Source organism: Mytilus californianus, unplaced genomic scaffold (genome assembly GCF_021869535.1).
Source record: "Mytilus californianus isolate M0D057914Y unplaced genomic scaffold, xbMytCali1.0.p SCAF_2, whole genome shotgun sequence".
Taxonomy (NCBI): domain Eukaryota; kingdom Metazoa; phylum Mollusca; class Bivalvia; order Mytilida; family Mytilidae; genus Mytilus; species Mytilus californianus.
The window spans coordinates 117,423,485-117,437,268 of record NW_026262668.1 but is presented as its reverse complement, the minus strand read 5'-3'; the positions used below and the strand labels follow the sequence as shown (position 1 = coordinate 117,437,268).

At 35.1% G+C, this 13,784-nt stretch overlaps 1 protein-coding gene across 5 annotated transcripts in view; it reads left to right on the top strand.

Annotated features, from left to right (window-relative positions):
• The first annotated feature begins 6,258 nt into the window (after window positions 1-6,258).
• Window positions 6,259-13,784, top strand: part of LOC127728659 (ceramide synthase 2-like) — a 32,834-nt gene continuing 25,308 nt past the window's right edge. For 2 of the 5 annotated variants that reach the window (XM_052236263.1, XM_052236264.1), the window contains exons 1-2: window positions 6,259-6,448; window positions 7,730-7,948. The gene's annotated coding sequence lies outside the window, so the exon portion shown is untranslated. Of the gene's footprint in view, window positions 6,449-7,133; window positions 7,257-7,729; window positions 7,949-13,784 lie in introns of those variants that run through there. The other 3 variants (XM_052236266.1, XM_052236262.1, XM_052236265.1) reach the window with 3 other exon arrangements.

Sequence of the window (13,784 nt, the reverse complement as noted above, 5' to 3'; positions counted from 1 at the left end):
CAGGTTCCTGGTTTGGGAAAATCACATAAAGAATGTAGCAATATTTAACATGTTTCTCTCCCAACCCTAACATAGGACAGTGGTGTACCATCACATCATAAGAACAAACTGTTAACATCATTTTGAAACGGTTTATTCATCAGAAACCATGTTCTCCAAGACTAAAACTGTCAATCACGTACACCTCCGCAAGATTTAATGTAAATACGTCGTGAGCAATCTGAGAAAAGTATGATCTTGAGCAGTTCCAACATATAAGTATCGACAAAATGTAGAACCATAAGTGTTGTATACAGGAATAGCAATACATGGTTAGTTATGTAATAAACTATTTAAAATAAAATCAATATAAGAACCGATATACAGTGGTTGTAATAATGAGCAGTTGGCATTGACGGCAGTACATTTATAGTTTCTATTTATCTGTTAATATCTTTCTTAAGATTCGGTACCACAAAAACCAGGCATATTGTATAGCCATCTGTCAATGGTTAAATGACCGTATTTACTGATTGACTGTTGCTTGCTTAACGTACAGTTGCAAAATTTTCGCATATATTCAGGAAAAACGAATTAACTATTAAACAATAGGAAGGTTCTTAAAGAAAGGTCAAATGAAAGGTGGGAAATTTGGACTGCCACTGGGAAAAGAGGTTCGACTAGCTATGAGGCAGAAATGTTGCCTTACAACAGGATACCTACGAACTTCTCAGAGTTGTTGAAAGCGAGGCGAAAGATAACAATGGGACATTCAAACTCATAAGTAGAAAATAAACTGACAACGCCATGGCAAAAAAAGAAAAAGAAAAAAAAACAGTATAAAGTAAAAAAACAAATATACCGAACTCAAAGTAAAATTCAAAACGGAAAGTCATTTATCACATGGCAAAATAAAAAGCTCAAACACATCAAACGAATGGAAACAAACATATACAAAACAACATAGAAAACTATAAAGACTGAGCAACACGAACCTCACCAAAAACCGGGGGTGATCTTAGGTGCTCCGGGAGGGTAAGCAGATCCTGCTCCACACGTGGAACCCGTCGTTTGCTCATGTAAGTACAAATCCGATGATAATTCTCATTCGGTAGGTCACATTCGGGAAAAAGGAGGACGGGATTGTGTTTACGACGACTGAAACATATCCGTCGTCATCTATGATACAGATATTCCATAACGGTCAACCAACTCGCGATGATGTCTGTAAAATTATCGAAGGGATGGTTTCAACTTCACCACTTGGAACTCTTGGTTTAATAGCTTCCTTGTGAGCAGCAACCTTCTATCAAGAAAATCATGATAGGAAACACAAGCCCTGGAATATCGTATCAACTGGGAGATATATACTCCATATGCAGTCGCTGCTGGAATGTTGCTACATGGAAATAGAAAGTTCACAATTGGGGAGCTGAAATCATCTCTTTTGTCGTAATGTTTTGTTCCCAATCGACCCCCATTATCAATTACTAGATGTAAGTCGAGATATGAAGCAGACTTAACTGTAATGTTTCTTTAACTGCAGAGCGTGGCAATATCCCAACACGAGGCACCAGATTTAACGTCCCCATTGCGACCAAACAATGCCTGTGTATTTATACATTCCGCACAGTCAAATGAACGCCTCACTTTCGCAAAGGTTCTACTGTCAGACGTAAAGAAGTCTAGAGGTGATCATATTTCTATACCCTTGGGGTTTGAATGACTGTTTCTTGAATTCTGGATGCCGTTTTTACTTTTGTCGTCGCGTTTATTCTCGTTTCAGCTTATTCATGCATCTGCTTTCATTCGGGTGCACTATGAAATTGTGATTTATGGCATTCTCATCTTTTCAGGCATTGTGAACATTTTCAACCCTCCCTGATTTAATCTTTGCTTCAACGTTTCAAAATACTAGTCCATAGTTAAAATGCGCCGATAAAGCATAAAGCGTTAACATTCTTCTTTAAGTCGCTACATATATGTAACACTGTCAAACGTGTTCATTCCCAAAACGTGTGCGCCTTGTCGAAACGTGCCATTTTGCTCTAGTGTGTCTTTAAAATCACAAACGCCCAAACGCGTCCGATTTTTACCCCGGCCAACGATTTCTATCCACCGAAAAATGTCCACTTTTAAGACACCAAAACATCTTACAATTTTAACGCTTATATACTCTGTGACGTGAAAACAATTTGGTTTGTATCTTTTAATATCCTTTCTGTCATTTTTCTGACCATCTCTGCAATTTTACGAGGTTTCCATTTCGGATTTTATATAATCAAGAAGAAAGATGGCCTTTAAAAACAATAAATTTCATCCACGTTGCGTAACTGAGTTCTCAATTTAAAAACATTTTATTATAAGGGCGAATGTTTCTTCTTTGCTATTCGCATTTAATATAGTTCAGTGCCTCACTATATTACTTGCGAGTTTTGTGTCTGATTGGTTGACATCTTAGTCTTTGAGAACACAGTGTCAGACCCATAATTGTTAACTTCCATGTTATTTGGTCTCTGGTGGAGAGTTGTCTCATTGGTAATCATGCCACATCTTCTTATTTTTATAGTGGAAATTTTGCTAGTAAAAACGAATTATCTTAGATCGATGACTTGAGCGTCTTTTGTGTTTTTATGCCCCACCTACGGTAGTAGAGGGGCATTATGTTTTCTGGTCTGTGCGTCCGTTCGTTTGTTCGTCCGTCCGTTAGACCGTTCGTTCGTTCGTTCGTCCGTCTGTCCCGCTTCAGGTTAAAGTTTTTGGTCAAGGTAGTTTTTGATGAAGTTGAAGTCCAATCAATTTGAAACTTAGTACACATGTTCCATATGATATGATCTTTCTAATTTTAATACCAAGTTAGAGTTTTGACCCCAATTCCACGGTCCACTGAACATAGAAAATGATAGTGTGAGTGAGGCATCCGTGTACTATGGACACAATCTTGTTGTTATTTATTTTGTGATTGGTACCGATCTGAGGAATAAGGTCCTTTCCAACTGATTTTCCCAATCCAGGAGTTTGTATTCCAGTGGTTGTCTTTAGTTTCTGTCTGCACTAAAAGTTTTCCTCAATTGTTGTAGTATAAATCAGGCCCTGTTTATGCAAAGATTCACATTTGTCATACTGGGGCCTTTCATAGCTTAATACTACACAGTATAGATTCACATTTGTCATACTGGGGCCTTTCATAGCTTAAAACTACGCAGTATAGATTCACAGTTTGTCATACTGGGGCCTTTCATAGCTTAATACTACACAGTATAGATTCACATTTTGTCATATTGGGGCCTTTCACAGCTTACTACTACATAGTTTAGATTCACATTTTGTCATACTGGGGCCTTTCATAGCTTAATACTACACAGTATAGATTCATATTTTGTCATAAAGTATAGATTCACATTTTGTCATATTGGGGCCTTTCATAGCTTAATACTACACAGTATAGATTCACATTTTGTCATACTGGGGCCTTTTATAGCTTAATACTACACAGTATAGATTCACATTTGTCATACTGGGGCCTTTCATAGCTTAATACTACACAGTATAGATTCACATTTTGTCATACTGTGTGCCTTTCATAGCTTAATACTACACAGTTTTGCAGCTTTTACTTTTGCTTCTTGCTGAAGACCCTAATGTTCACTTTTAGATAAACTAAAGAAAACATTTTAACAATTGAAAAGTGCACTTTTTTATATTTACCGGCGTCGCCAACGGCAAAAGCAGGTCTAGTATCCCGCTCCACTCCGACCGTCCATCCAAAAGAACTTTGGTAGAAAACTTTCGTCATGCTTTTCTTGGCCTCTCTGCAAGGGAATGATTTTATATTTCGTCTGGAGCTTGATAAGAGCTTGATAATGTTGAGTTGTACCGTTTAACCAAGTTTTACATAAGCCGTGCAGCCACTGCCTATTTCGTCATGCTTTTCTTGGCCTCTCTGCAAGGGAATGATTTTATATTTCGTCTGGAGCTTGATAAGAGCTTGATAATGTTGAGTTGTACCGTTTAACCAAGTTTTACATAAGCCGTGCAGCCACTGCCTATTTGCCGATAGTTTGAAATTTTACAACACTCATTGTACAAAGGAACATTTTCGTCATTATCTTGCTTTCTATGGAAGGGAATGGTTTTATATTTAGTCTGGGGCTTGATAATGATCAGCTGTAAAGTGTAAGCAATTTTTACATGAGCCGTGCAACCACTTCCTGCTTGCCAATAACTTGCAATTTTATAACACACACTCTACAAGGAAAATTTTGTGTTAAACATTTCTTGGCTTTATGGTAGGGAATGGTCAGTTATGTTTCAGTATACAAGTAACCTCAATCAATTACATGCAGTGACGCAGGTACAGACCCAGTATTGGTCCTGTAACATTTTTAAGAGTTGAAATAAGAATATTTTATTGGTTTATAATCCAAAATCATAGGATTGGTACCAAACTTTCACAGTTATTGTAGCACGGTTTTTTTCATACCTATGTTAAAGCTATACCCGACTTACTCCTTCAAGATAACTAGTTAATTATTCATTGTCGGGAGTTTGTTTTCAAAATACAGAAATTCAAATTGATGCAAATACCAGATAAACCTTTTAATCTTTCCATAGTATTATGTCATTGAAATTTATTGTGATGTATCTTCAATATCATATATTTTGACACCTTCTCAAATTATTTTTTATTTTGATTTAAAAAGCTGCATTATATCTATGAGCTCTATTCTATAATTTGTGTTCAAATAGGTGTATATCATAGGTGTATATCATAGGTGTATATCATAGAAAATCGCCAAATTAACACTCCAATAGAAACAGGGTTGCTTCTTTCATTGAATATTTTGAACCAAGGGTTGCTAGTAGCAAGGTTGAAGTAATCCCTTTCAAAGTTTAACGAAAGTTATGATGAGTTAGTTGACCGTTTTGGAATACCTGTGTCACAGATGACCACGGATATGTTCCAATTGTAGTACCCACACTCCCTTCCTAGTTATCTCAATTGTGACATCACAGAATCAGTCTATACTTACCATGAACAGTAACATGTCGGTTGCCACAAGTGGAGCAAGATATGTTTACCCTTCAGAAGCACATGAGATCACCCCAGTTTTCTGGTGGGGTTTGTGTTGAATAGTCTTCAGTTTTTCAAGAAGTGTTTTGTAGATTGCTGTTTGTCTTTTTTGTCGTTTTTCGAGGGGTGGCATGATTTTGTCTGCTGTTTGTCTTTTCGTCGTTTTTCGAGGGGATGGCATGATTTTGTCTGCTGTTTGTCTTTTCGTCGTTTTTCAAGGGGGTGGCATGATTTTGTTTGCTGTTTGTCTTTTGTGTCGTTTTTCGAGGGGTGGCATGATTTTGTCTGCTGTTTGTCTTTTCGTCGTTTTTCGTGGGGATGGCATGATTTTGTCTGCTGTTTGTCTTTTCGTCGTTTTTCAAGGGGGTGGCATGATTTTGTCTGCTGTTTGTCTTTTTTGTCGTTTTTCGAGGGGGTGGCGTGATTTTGTCTGCTGTTTGTCTTTTCGTCGTTTTTCGAGGGGATGGCATGATTTTGTCTGCTGTTTGTCTTTTCGTCGTTTTTCAAGGGGGTGGCATGATTTTGTCTGCTGTTTGTCTTTTGTGTCGTTTTTCGAGGGGTGGCATGATTTTGTCTGCTGTTTGTCTTTTCGTCGTTTTTCGTGGGGATGGCATGATTTTGTCTGCTGTTTGTCTTTTCGTCGTTTTTCAAGGGGGTGGCATGATTTTGTCTGCTGTTTGTCTTTTTTGTCGTTTTTCGAGGGGGTGGCATGATTTTGTCTGCTGTTTGTCTTTTCGTCGTTTTTCGAGGGGATGGCATGATTTTGTCTGCTGTATGTCTTTTCGTCATTTTTCAAGGGATGGCATGATTTTGTCTGCTGTTTGTCTTTTCGTCGTTTTTCGAGGGGTGGCATGATTTTGTCTGCTGTTTGTCTTTTCGTCGTTTTTCAAGGGGGTGGCATGATTTTGTCTGCTGTTTGTCTTTTCGTCGTTTTTCGAGGGGGAGGGGTGGGTGGCATGATTTTGTCCGTCTCGTATGTTTTGACAATCCCTTTGATATCTCCCACTTTCTGTTTTTTTTCAATAAACTTTTACTATGTAAACAATTCAAAATATGTCATATTGATTCATTTATACTTTGCACATCAAATACAAAGCTCAATTTATGTAATTAAATGTCCACCTAAATACTCAAGAGCTCTTTCTATCAAGGAACAATTTTGCAACTAACATTTTGCTGGTTGAAGTGACGATCGTTATGATCAGTGAAAGTACTGTTATGTGTTTACTCTGGTCCTATTTTTAGAATGAAATTAGAATAGCGGGTGGATTTAACTTATTTAAATAATGTGTGTGTATAAGAGCAATAAGATTTGTAAAGATTGCGTGTACAAGTACTAGTTATAATAGGTGAACATTCTGGCTTAAACCACTTACGGGTTAATTCAAAAATAAGGTAGGTAAAAATTATCTTAGAAAATCTATTGTTTATATTATTATTATTTGACCAATTGACGAAGATATTTGAACAGAGGGTTAATCCTAAATGGAGCACATTTGATTCACACTACTTCACATACTTTCTCAAACAAAAAACATCTATGGGAGTCTAGTTTAATCCCATCACGGATACTTGGTCTTATTTATTAACGATTTTTATTACAGCATTATAGCTAGTTGATTAATTTTAAGGACAGACCACAGGTAACATGTGGTATTGTGTATTGTTCCTTTGGTATCTTTGTATTTTGATTAGGTGTCTTTGTTTAGCGTTACTATGTAAATGTTGTCACTGAATAAACTATCGAACAAGGGTGCATTTCTGTAAAGTTATTTTTCGGAGATTAAACCAGACTAAGTTGTCTAATCCATCATTGTGTTGTTTGAAGTCTATATGGTATTGATTATGACTTGTGTGTATATTTAACATTTTTTTATGCACACATGTGATTTTGTTTGTAATTATTTACAAATGAAAAATTTGACCTGATTTGATTTGTTTAAACTTTTAAAAAAAACAACAAACAAACACGAGGTAATCACAGTTTTCTGTTCAAATCGATACCTAGCCTCTGACCTAGCGTTATTCATGATTATAATTGTTCATTTAATTCACTAACAGAATAACGCCATTTAACTTAGTACTTGTATATACATGAAAGTTGAAGTTGAAAGGAAATTATGTACTAATAGGTTTGCATACCTAAACAAAACTAATTGTGATTGGATGAACAGCTTTCGAAATATTTTGAATCAAAATAACTGTGAGTATGAGTTCATTTCAATTTAAAGTGAAACAGTATAACCGTATAGATTTCCCTGTAGGAAATACACATACATTCCTACATTTCATATCATAATCATATCACCGGGAGAACTGTTATTATTCAAAGTTGATAAATGCTTTCAAGACAATACTATGAGATTGTGGTCCCTCAAAACCTTTAAACTTGATTGTTTATGAAGACGTGTGTGAACGATGACAACTTAAACTCCATAAAAGCGTCAGTATATTTTATTCAATAAGAATACACACATACTTTATTTAAAGATTAAACTTTAACCAGACGAGAGTTGTAGGCTTCTTCAAAAGTTCCATTTATATTCACAAAACGCTTCAAAATCAATATACTTAAAATTAAATACTCTTCTATCGGAAATCAGTTCGACACACATACATACAAGGATTACAACCTATACAATAAAGGATTTAATATATCTTTTTATTAATTTCTAGAGGGTACTGGTGTGTAAACAGAGCCGACTGGGACGATAAACTCACAATAGACCACTTTCGAGTTCATCCTTCACCGGAAAAAAACTCGTCAATTATGCGCGCCTTTATGACGTCATTTACCAGATAGAGGGGATCGCCTGTATCCCTGCACTATTAACGTTCATCAAGCGTCTTAGTGATCGTCATTGTGTAGGATAAACTAGAAATAATGTTTGTTTTGTAAGTACTTAATCACAATTCCCTAATGACAGTAGTGCTGATTGTCAATTATGAGAATTTAATTTGCCGAATAATTCGTGCAATATAGCATTATAGTTTTCCAACCACTTGCTCAACATTGGAACGGAAGTGACGATGCCCCTAAACGCACGAATGATGTTCACTAAAACCAGAGTTTTTGACGGAAATGCATCGAACTCGAAAGTTGTCTATTAAATAATTCCGAATATCCCCTCGGTATCTTCCGCCTCTTTTATTATAATTCTATAACGTTTGATCCATATCATTTCCATGACCAGAAATACTCTTTTACTATACGCTGATTTCTCACGTCATTAAAACGTTTTATGGGCTAACTGGATCCCTGTATCTTTGAACTGATAAAGTTATTGTGACTGCTGGACATTTTCAAACACCCGTCTTTATTCTTATGTACATAATCCAACCTTGCCTAAAGAAATATATTAATCTTATCATTTAAAAACAGTTATCGAAGCAGTCATAAGGCATTTATCCTCATTTGAATATTCATCCCTTAGCTCAACGTACTGACATAGATTTTATGCCCAACAAACGCACAAATGACGTCAAATAACGTCACCTAAAACCAAACACTTTGACGGAAGGATAACGAATGGAATCAAGCGTCATTTTTTTCTGTCAATTTCAACTTTTTTGTAAGAAAATTTTATGAATTTTAATTTTGATTTTTATGGTGTATGGAAAACTTAGAAATACAGATAAAAATAAGTATTTATTTTCACTTACTAGTATGTAGTTACACAATTAATTCCTGCATTTTGTGTTGTAGAATATTCTTAGCATCATGTCTTGGGTAAATTTATTTATTTTCAGTTCTTACCAGACCAGGATATGTAACACAACACAGGGTAATTTGAAACAACTGTTTATTTAAGCCGGTCTAGAACGGAGTGTCTCCATAACGGACCGTGCATTCTACTTTCCAATAAAGAGCTAGAAGTTTACATTTCAACAAATCTGTAAAAATGCTATATTTTGGGCCAAAAAGGGGTCTTATCTGGCCTATTCCTTTCCCGGCGAGGAGCCTCGGTGGCCGAGTGGTCTAAGTAGTTACTACTGTAATCACTAGCCAGTCAACACTGAGGTTGTGAGTTCGAACCCTGCTCGTGCGGGTGCACTCGACTCCAATCTTAATTGACTAGGATTGTCAGTTTTCCTATCGAAGGTCGGTGGTTTTCTCCGGGCACTCCACTAATAAAAACTGGCCACCACAAAATAGCCCAAAAGCGGTGCTTAAAAGTGGCGTTAAAACACCAAAAACCAACCAACCAACCTTTCCCGACAAAAGCAACGTAACTGGCAAACGCGTCGTTTTTCAATAACAGACGAAATGGGAAATAACGCTGTCATTCGGAAACTTCCGGGTTGAAGCATTTGTTACAACGATAATTCCTCATAGACTGACGAGTGCTGTCCCCTGACATAAATACCAAACGCAAATTTCTTGATAAATCAAAAAATTAAGAGCAAACGAATAAAACCTTTCTGCAAACGGGGTAAAATAAACCACTGACTTCTTGGTAGACACATCAATAGAATCGAGTAGCTACTAAAAAATATTGACGTGATCAAGGATTTATCAGGTTCAGTTCAAGGATTTTGAAAAAGGGGGAGGGGCAAGGCTGGTAAGCCAACTTTTGGAGTGATACTTTGAAAAAGCCTATGCATTCAGCATATACATGTATGTAGCTCCACAAGGAGAGCGGTCCCTTGTCCCCCTAGATCCGCCTCTGTTTATATACTACATAACTCCTTGATGTGGAAAAATCTGGACGATGTCTGACCTCAGAGTGTCTGACAGAAAGTCACATTCCTTTATAAAAAAGAACTAATAGTATGGAGACAATCATTTGATATTTTCAGTGGGGATGTGTAGGAGGATAATCTGCCATTGCAACTATACATGCAATGACTGTTTTGAAGAAATTTGCGTTCGATATTTTATTTTTATGAAGGATTCTTAACTTGTAAATCTGTCTCACAATCGATTGAGCGTATGTATCAGGGGACAGCACTCGTCAGTCAATGAGGAATTATCGTTGTAGTAAACGCATCAACCCGGAAGATTCCGAATGACAGAGCTATCTCCCATTTTGTCTGTTATTGAAAAACGACACGTTTGCCAGTTACGTTGCTTTCGCCGGGAAATTTGAAAATTTTGACCTGACTGAAACGATAGCCGAGTAAGGGTGTCGTTGATCGGAAAATCAATGCATGCTTCTGATAGAAGAATCATTTAGGAAGGAAATGAGTGTCTTTGTAAGGTATAAAGTAACATAGAAATATATTTAATTATTTTTTATTTAAAGATGGGTAAGCTATTCAAAATGGCGACTTAGATCCCTTTAGGATTTTTCAGTATACGGATATGGATAGTAAACTGCACATTGCTAGAAAACAAAGAAATATTTATGCCGAACGTTAAAAACGTTAATAATGTAATAAGAATAGACAGGAAATACGAAACAAGATTTGAAAAACATTGATAAACAAAATTTTAATCTGCTAACCGATTCCCTGTGGCTAATGCCCCTTTAACAGACGATGAAAATGTATGACCCGTTGAAATAAAAATTTCTTTTCGATGTTATATTACATCTGTGAAATCGCACTAACTTGATGTATTGGTAATTAAAAAAGTGACACATACCAGCGGCACGTCTGTGTATACCTTTATATAGGAAGAGACTCCCCCCGTGTACAATGGACACTCAAACTATACATGTTGCTCGGTTTCAACAATATTTCTACATGTTTCTCAAGTTCATTGTTACGAATGCGGATTAGTGCAACACTATACAACGGAACCATGCGTACGCTCTTCTATGCGATGAGACTATTACTTAATGCATATATTTTTTGGTGTGCATTGATATTGTAACATTTCTAAAGGTCCTTAAATTATTTCCACCATTTCCATTCCATTGAAATAAAGATTTTCTGGCCAATCATAGTTAAATTTTGATAAAATATTGTCACAGAGGATATTTGTAACCAAGGCTTTAATTATCAACAGTTTCGGCGTTACACATGTCCATTTTAACTACTGAAATGAATTGTTGTCGAATATCGAGCTTCAGTTTAAATATATCCTTTTCTTTGAGGAAAATATCAATTTAAATCGGATATTAGTTTGTTTTTGTTTTGTTTTTTGTGGTAATTACAAAAAGAAAGGTGCAAACATGTTCTTCTTTTCTTCTTTTTTATAAAGAAAGGGGTAACATTCATAGGACAGTCAAATAAAATAGAAACATACGTGAGATCACGGAAAAGAAAAATCTGACAAGTGTTCTTATAGCATTTAAATATATATGACATCCTTTTCTTTATTATTATTATTACAAATGTATAGACGTTGCGCACGATGTTGGTACTACTTAGCGTTTCACGACGTTCCTCAAAATAAGGCGATTTCGACGATTTCAAAGAAAGTTTCAGGCGTTTAAGCATATTATTGATGATGTCAATTTACTGTTGTGAATTTGGTAACCGATTTCGGTTTGTCTGAAAAAATGCATAAATTTACAAATAAAACTCAAAGTGGTCGTAAAGATATTTTTTTAATGAAATTCATTTACAGGAGTTGTCAGTCTTTCCAGGCCATAATTGATAATTTTCCTTTCGGCAGCAGTTCGCATTAATGAATCCCATACAATAATGTCCAAATTTACACAGATTTATTTTTAATATAAATTAGATTTTGAATTCATATTCTCCTATTTTTTGCATATTTATTCCTTTTGTTGCATTTCTTCCCGTTTCCGTTTCCTTTCTATATTTTATCATTTCCCGATGCTTTCTTTGTCGCAAAATATTTAGGAAGTTAAACATTCGGGACTCATGTTTTAAATTTTCTCATTTCCGTATTTTTGTGGCATATCCTTTGTTTGTTATAATTGCCAGCAATGGGTTTTCTCTATTTTATTTTATTAACAAAAAAAATATACATGTTACTTTTGACGATTTAAAACTTGCAGATAGACAATGTTCCTCAAATAAAGCAAATATGCTATAAAAAAAACCCTAAGATCCCGATATTTTTTTTAAATCGATCTCATTTGGTCAACATTTGAATTTAAACTTAAACTATTCCTTTCTCATACATTGGTTGTATTGTAATTTATACATGTATATTTATTTTCATTCGAATTAAACTGGAAACAAATAATTACGATATAAAATTAAAAACCAGAGCATGACATCAATTACGTTTTGCAAACGTTGGGACAAAACGGCTATACTTTTTGAAACGATCTAAAAACCTTGTTGCCTAACGAAAAAATATTAAACACTATATTGTTTAAGAAGAAAAACAGAAAAACCTTTACCGCCAAGTTTTATTTTTTATGATCTAACTATGCTTATTTGATAGACAGCTGGTTAAAACCTCAATTTCAAAGAAAATACAGCGTTTTTTTCGTTGGGACAAGATGGCTATACTTTTTGAAGTCATTGCAATAGAAACTATACGCATGGTTTCCGGCAAAAAAATATCATGAACCAGGAGAAAAGTAAAAAAACTTTCAAAATATAATAAATATTTTTTCTCTCAGCTTTTTCAATTTCACGGTATAAATGCGCAAACCCGAAATATACTTACTTTGCATACGGTTGGACATTTTTCAGACCGTTTACAAAAATAACATTTTCCGGATTACGGTTTCAGTGATATTGATTTTGCTTTAACACGCGAATAATTATAACAATAGCAATATTATTGTGAAGTTTTACGATGATCAGAGAAAAAATACCGTAGGAGAGAAACGGAACTCTGATCTTTTGCACACAAAATGAAACGTTGGACATTACGTTTTTGCTTAAAAATGGGATAATTAAGTGTTATAATTCCTGGTATTTTAAATTTCGGTTCCTTTTTTTTCTTTAATTTCAAGTCTAATGGAATGAATTCAATCAGAAATCACTATATTTTTATCGAACTGACCAGTCTACGTATTTATTTTTATGCTAATCTATAGCAAAATGGAATTGGTATCAACATCGTGCGCAACGTCATAAAGTTCTTGTTGTTATTTTGAACACACACAACATTCTTAAAGGCATCGCTTACTTGCATTAATGTATCTGTATTTTCTTTGATTTTTTTAAACGTTGAACTAAATATTTCTTTCTTAAACAATAACATTTGAAATTTGTCAAATTAATTGTGCGGTCGAGTAATTGTATATACCTTTCAAACCGTATCCAAAGTTGGCAAAATATCAATTTTATACGCCCGTCTTAGACGGGACGTATTATGGTATACCGTTGTCCGTCCGTCCGTCTGTCCGTCGTCAACACTTCGGACAATAATTAAAACACACTACAATTTTCATGAAACCTTGGTGAATTGCTTATATCCGTTGATGTAAGCTTCTTTCGATTTTTATACATTGTAGATTTAACGTTTCCGAGTTATGGGATTTTATTCATAAAATAATGGGAGTTTTTCCAGTTTTCTGACTATAACTCAAAAATGTTTTGAGCAATTTTCATGAAACTTTAGTTAATTGAAATTTGTTTATATATACTGATATAAGTTCCCTTTCGATTTTTTTAAAGGAGAAGGTCCGGTAGGGGCTAATTTCGGCCTAAAATTCGAAGTACGTCTGATGAAAGTTTTTTGACATTTTTTAAACCCTTTAGTGTCTACTTCATTCAATTCAATTGGTAATTGTAAAATAATAGGACTGACTTGGTCATTAAAAACGCTCAAATTCAAGCTTAGATAAGAAAAACCCATCAAATATGCCATTTAACCGCATTTTTTAGACGGTTTTTGTTTAAAATGGAAGTT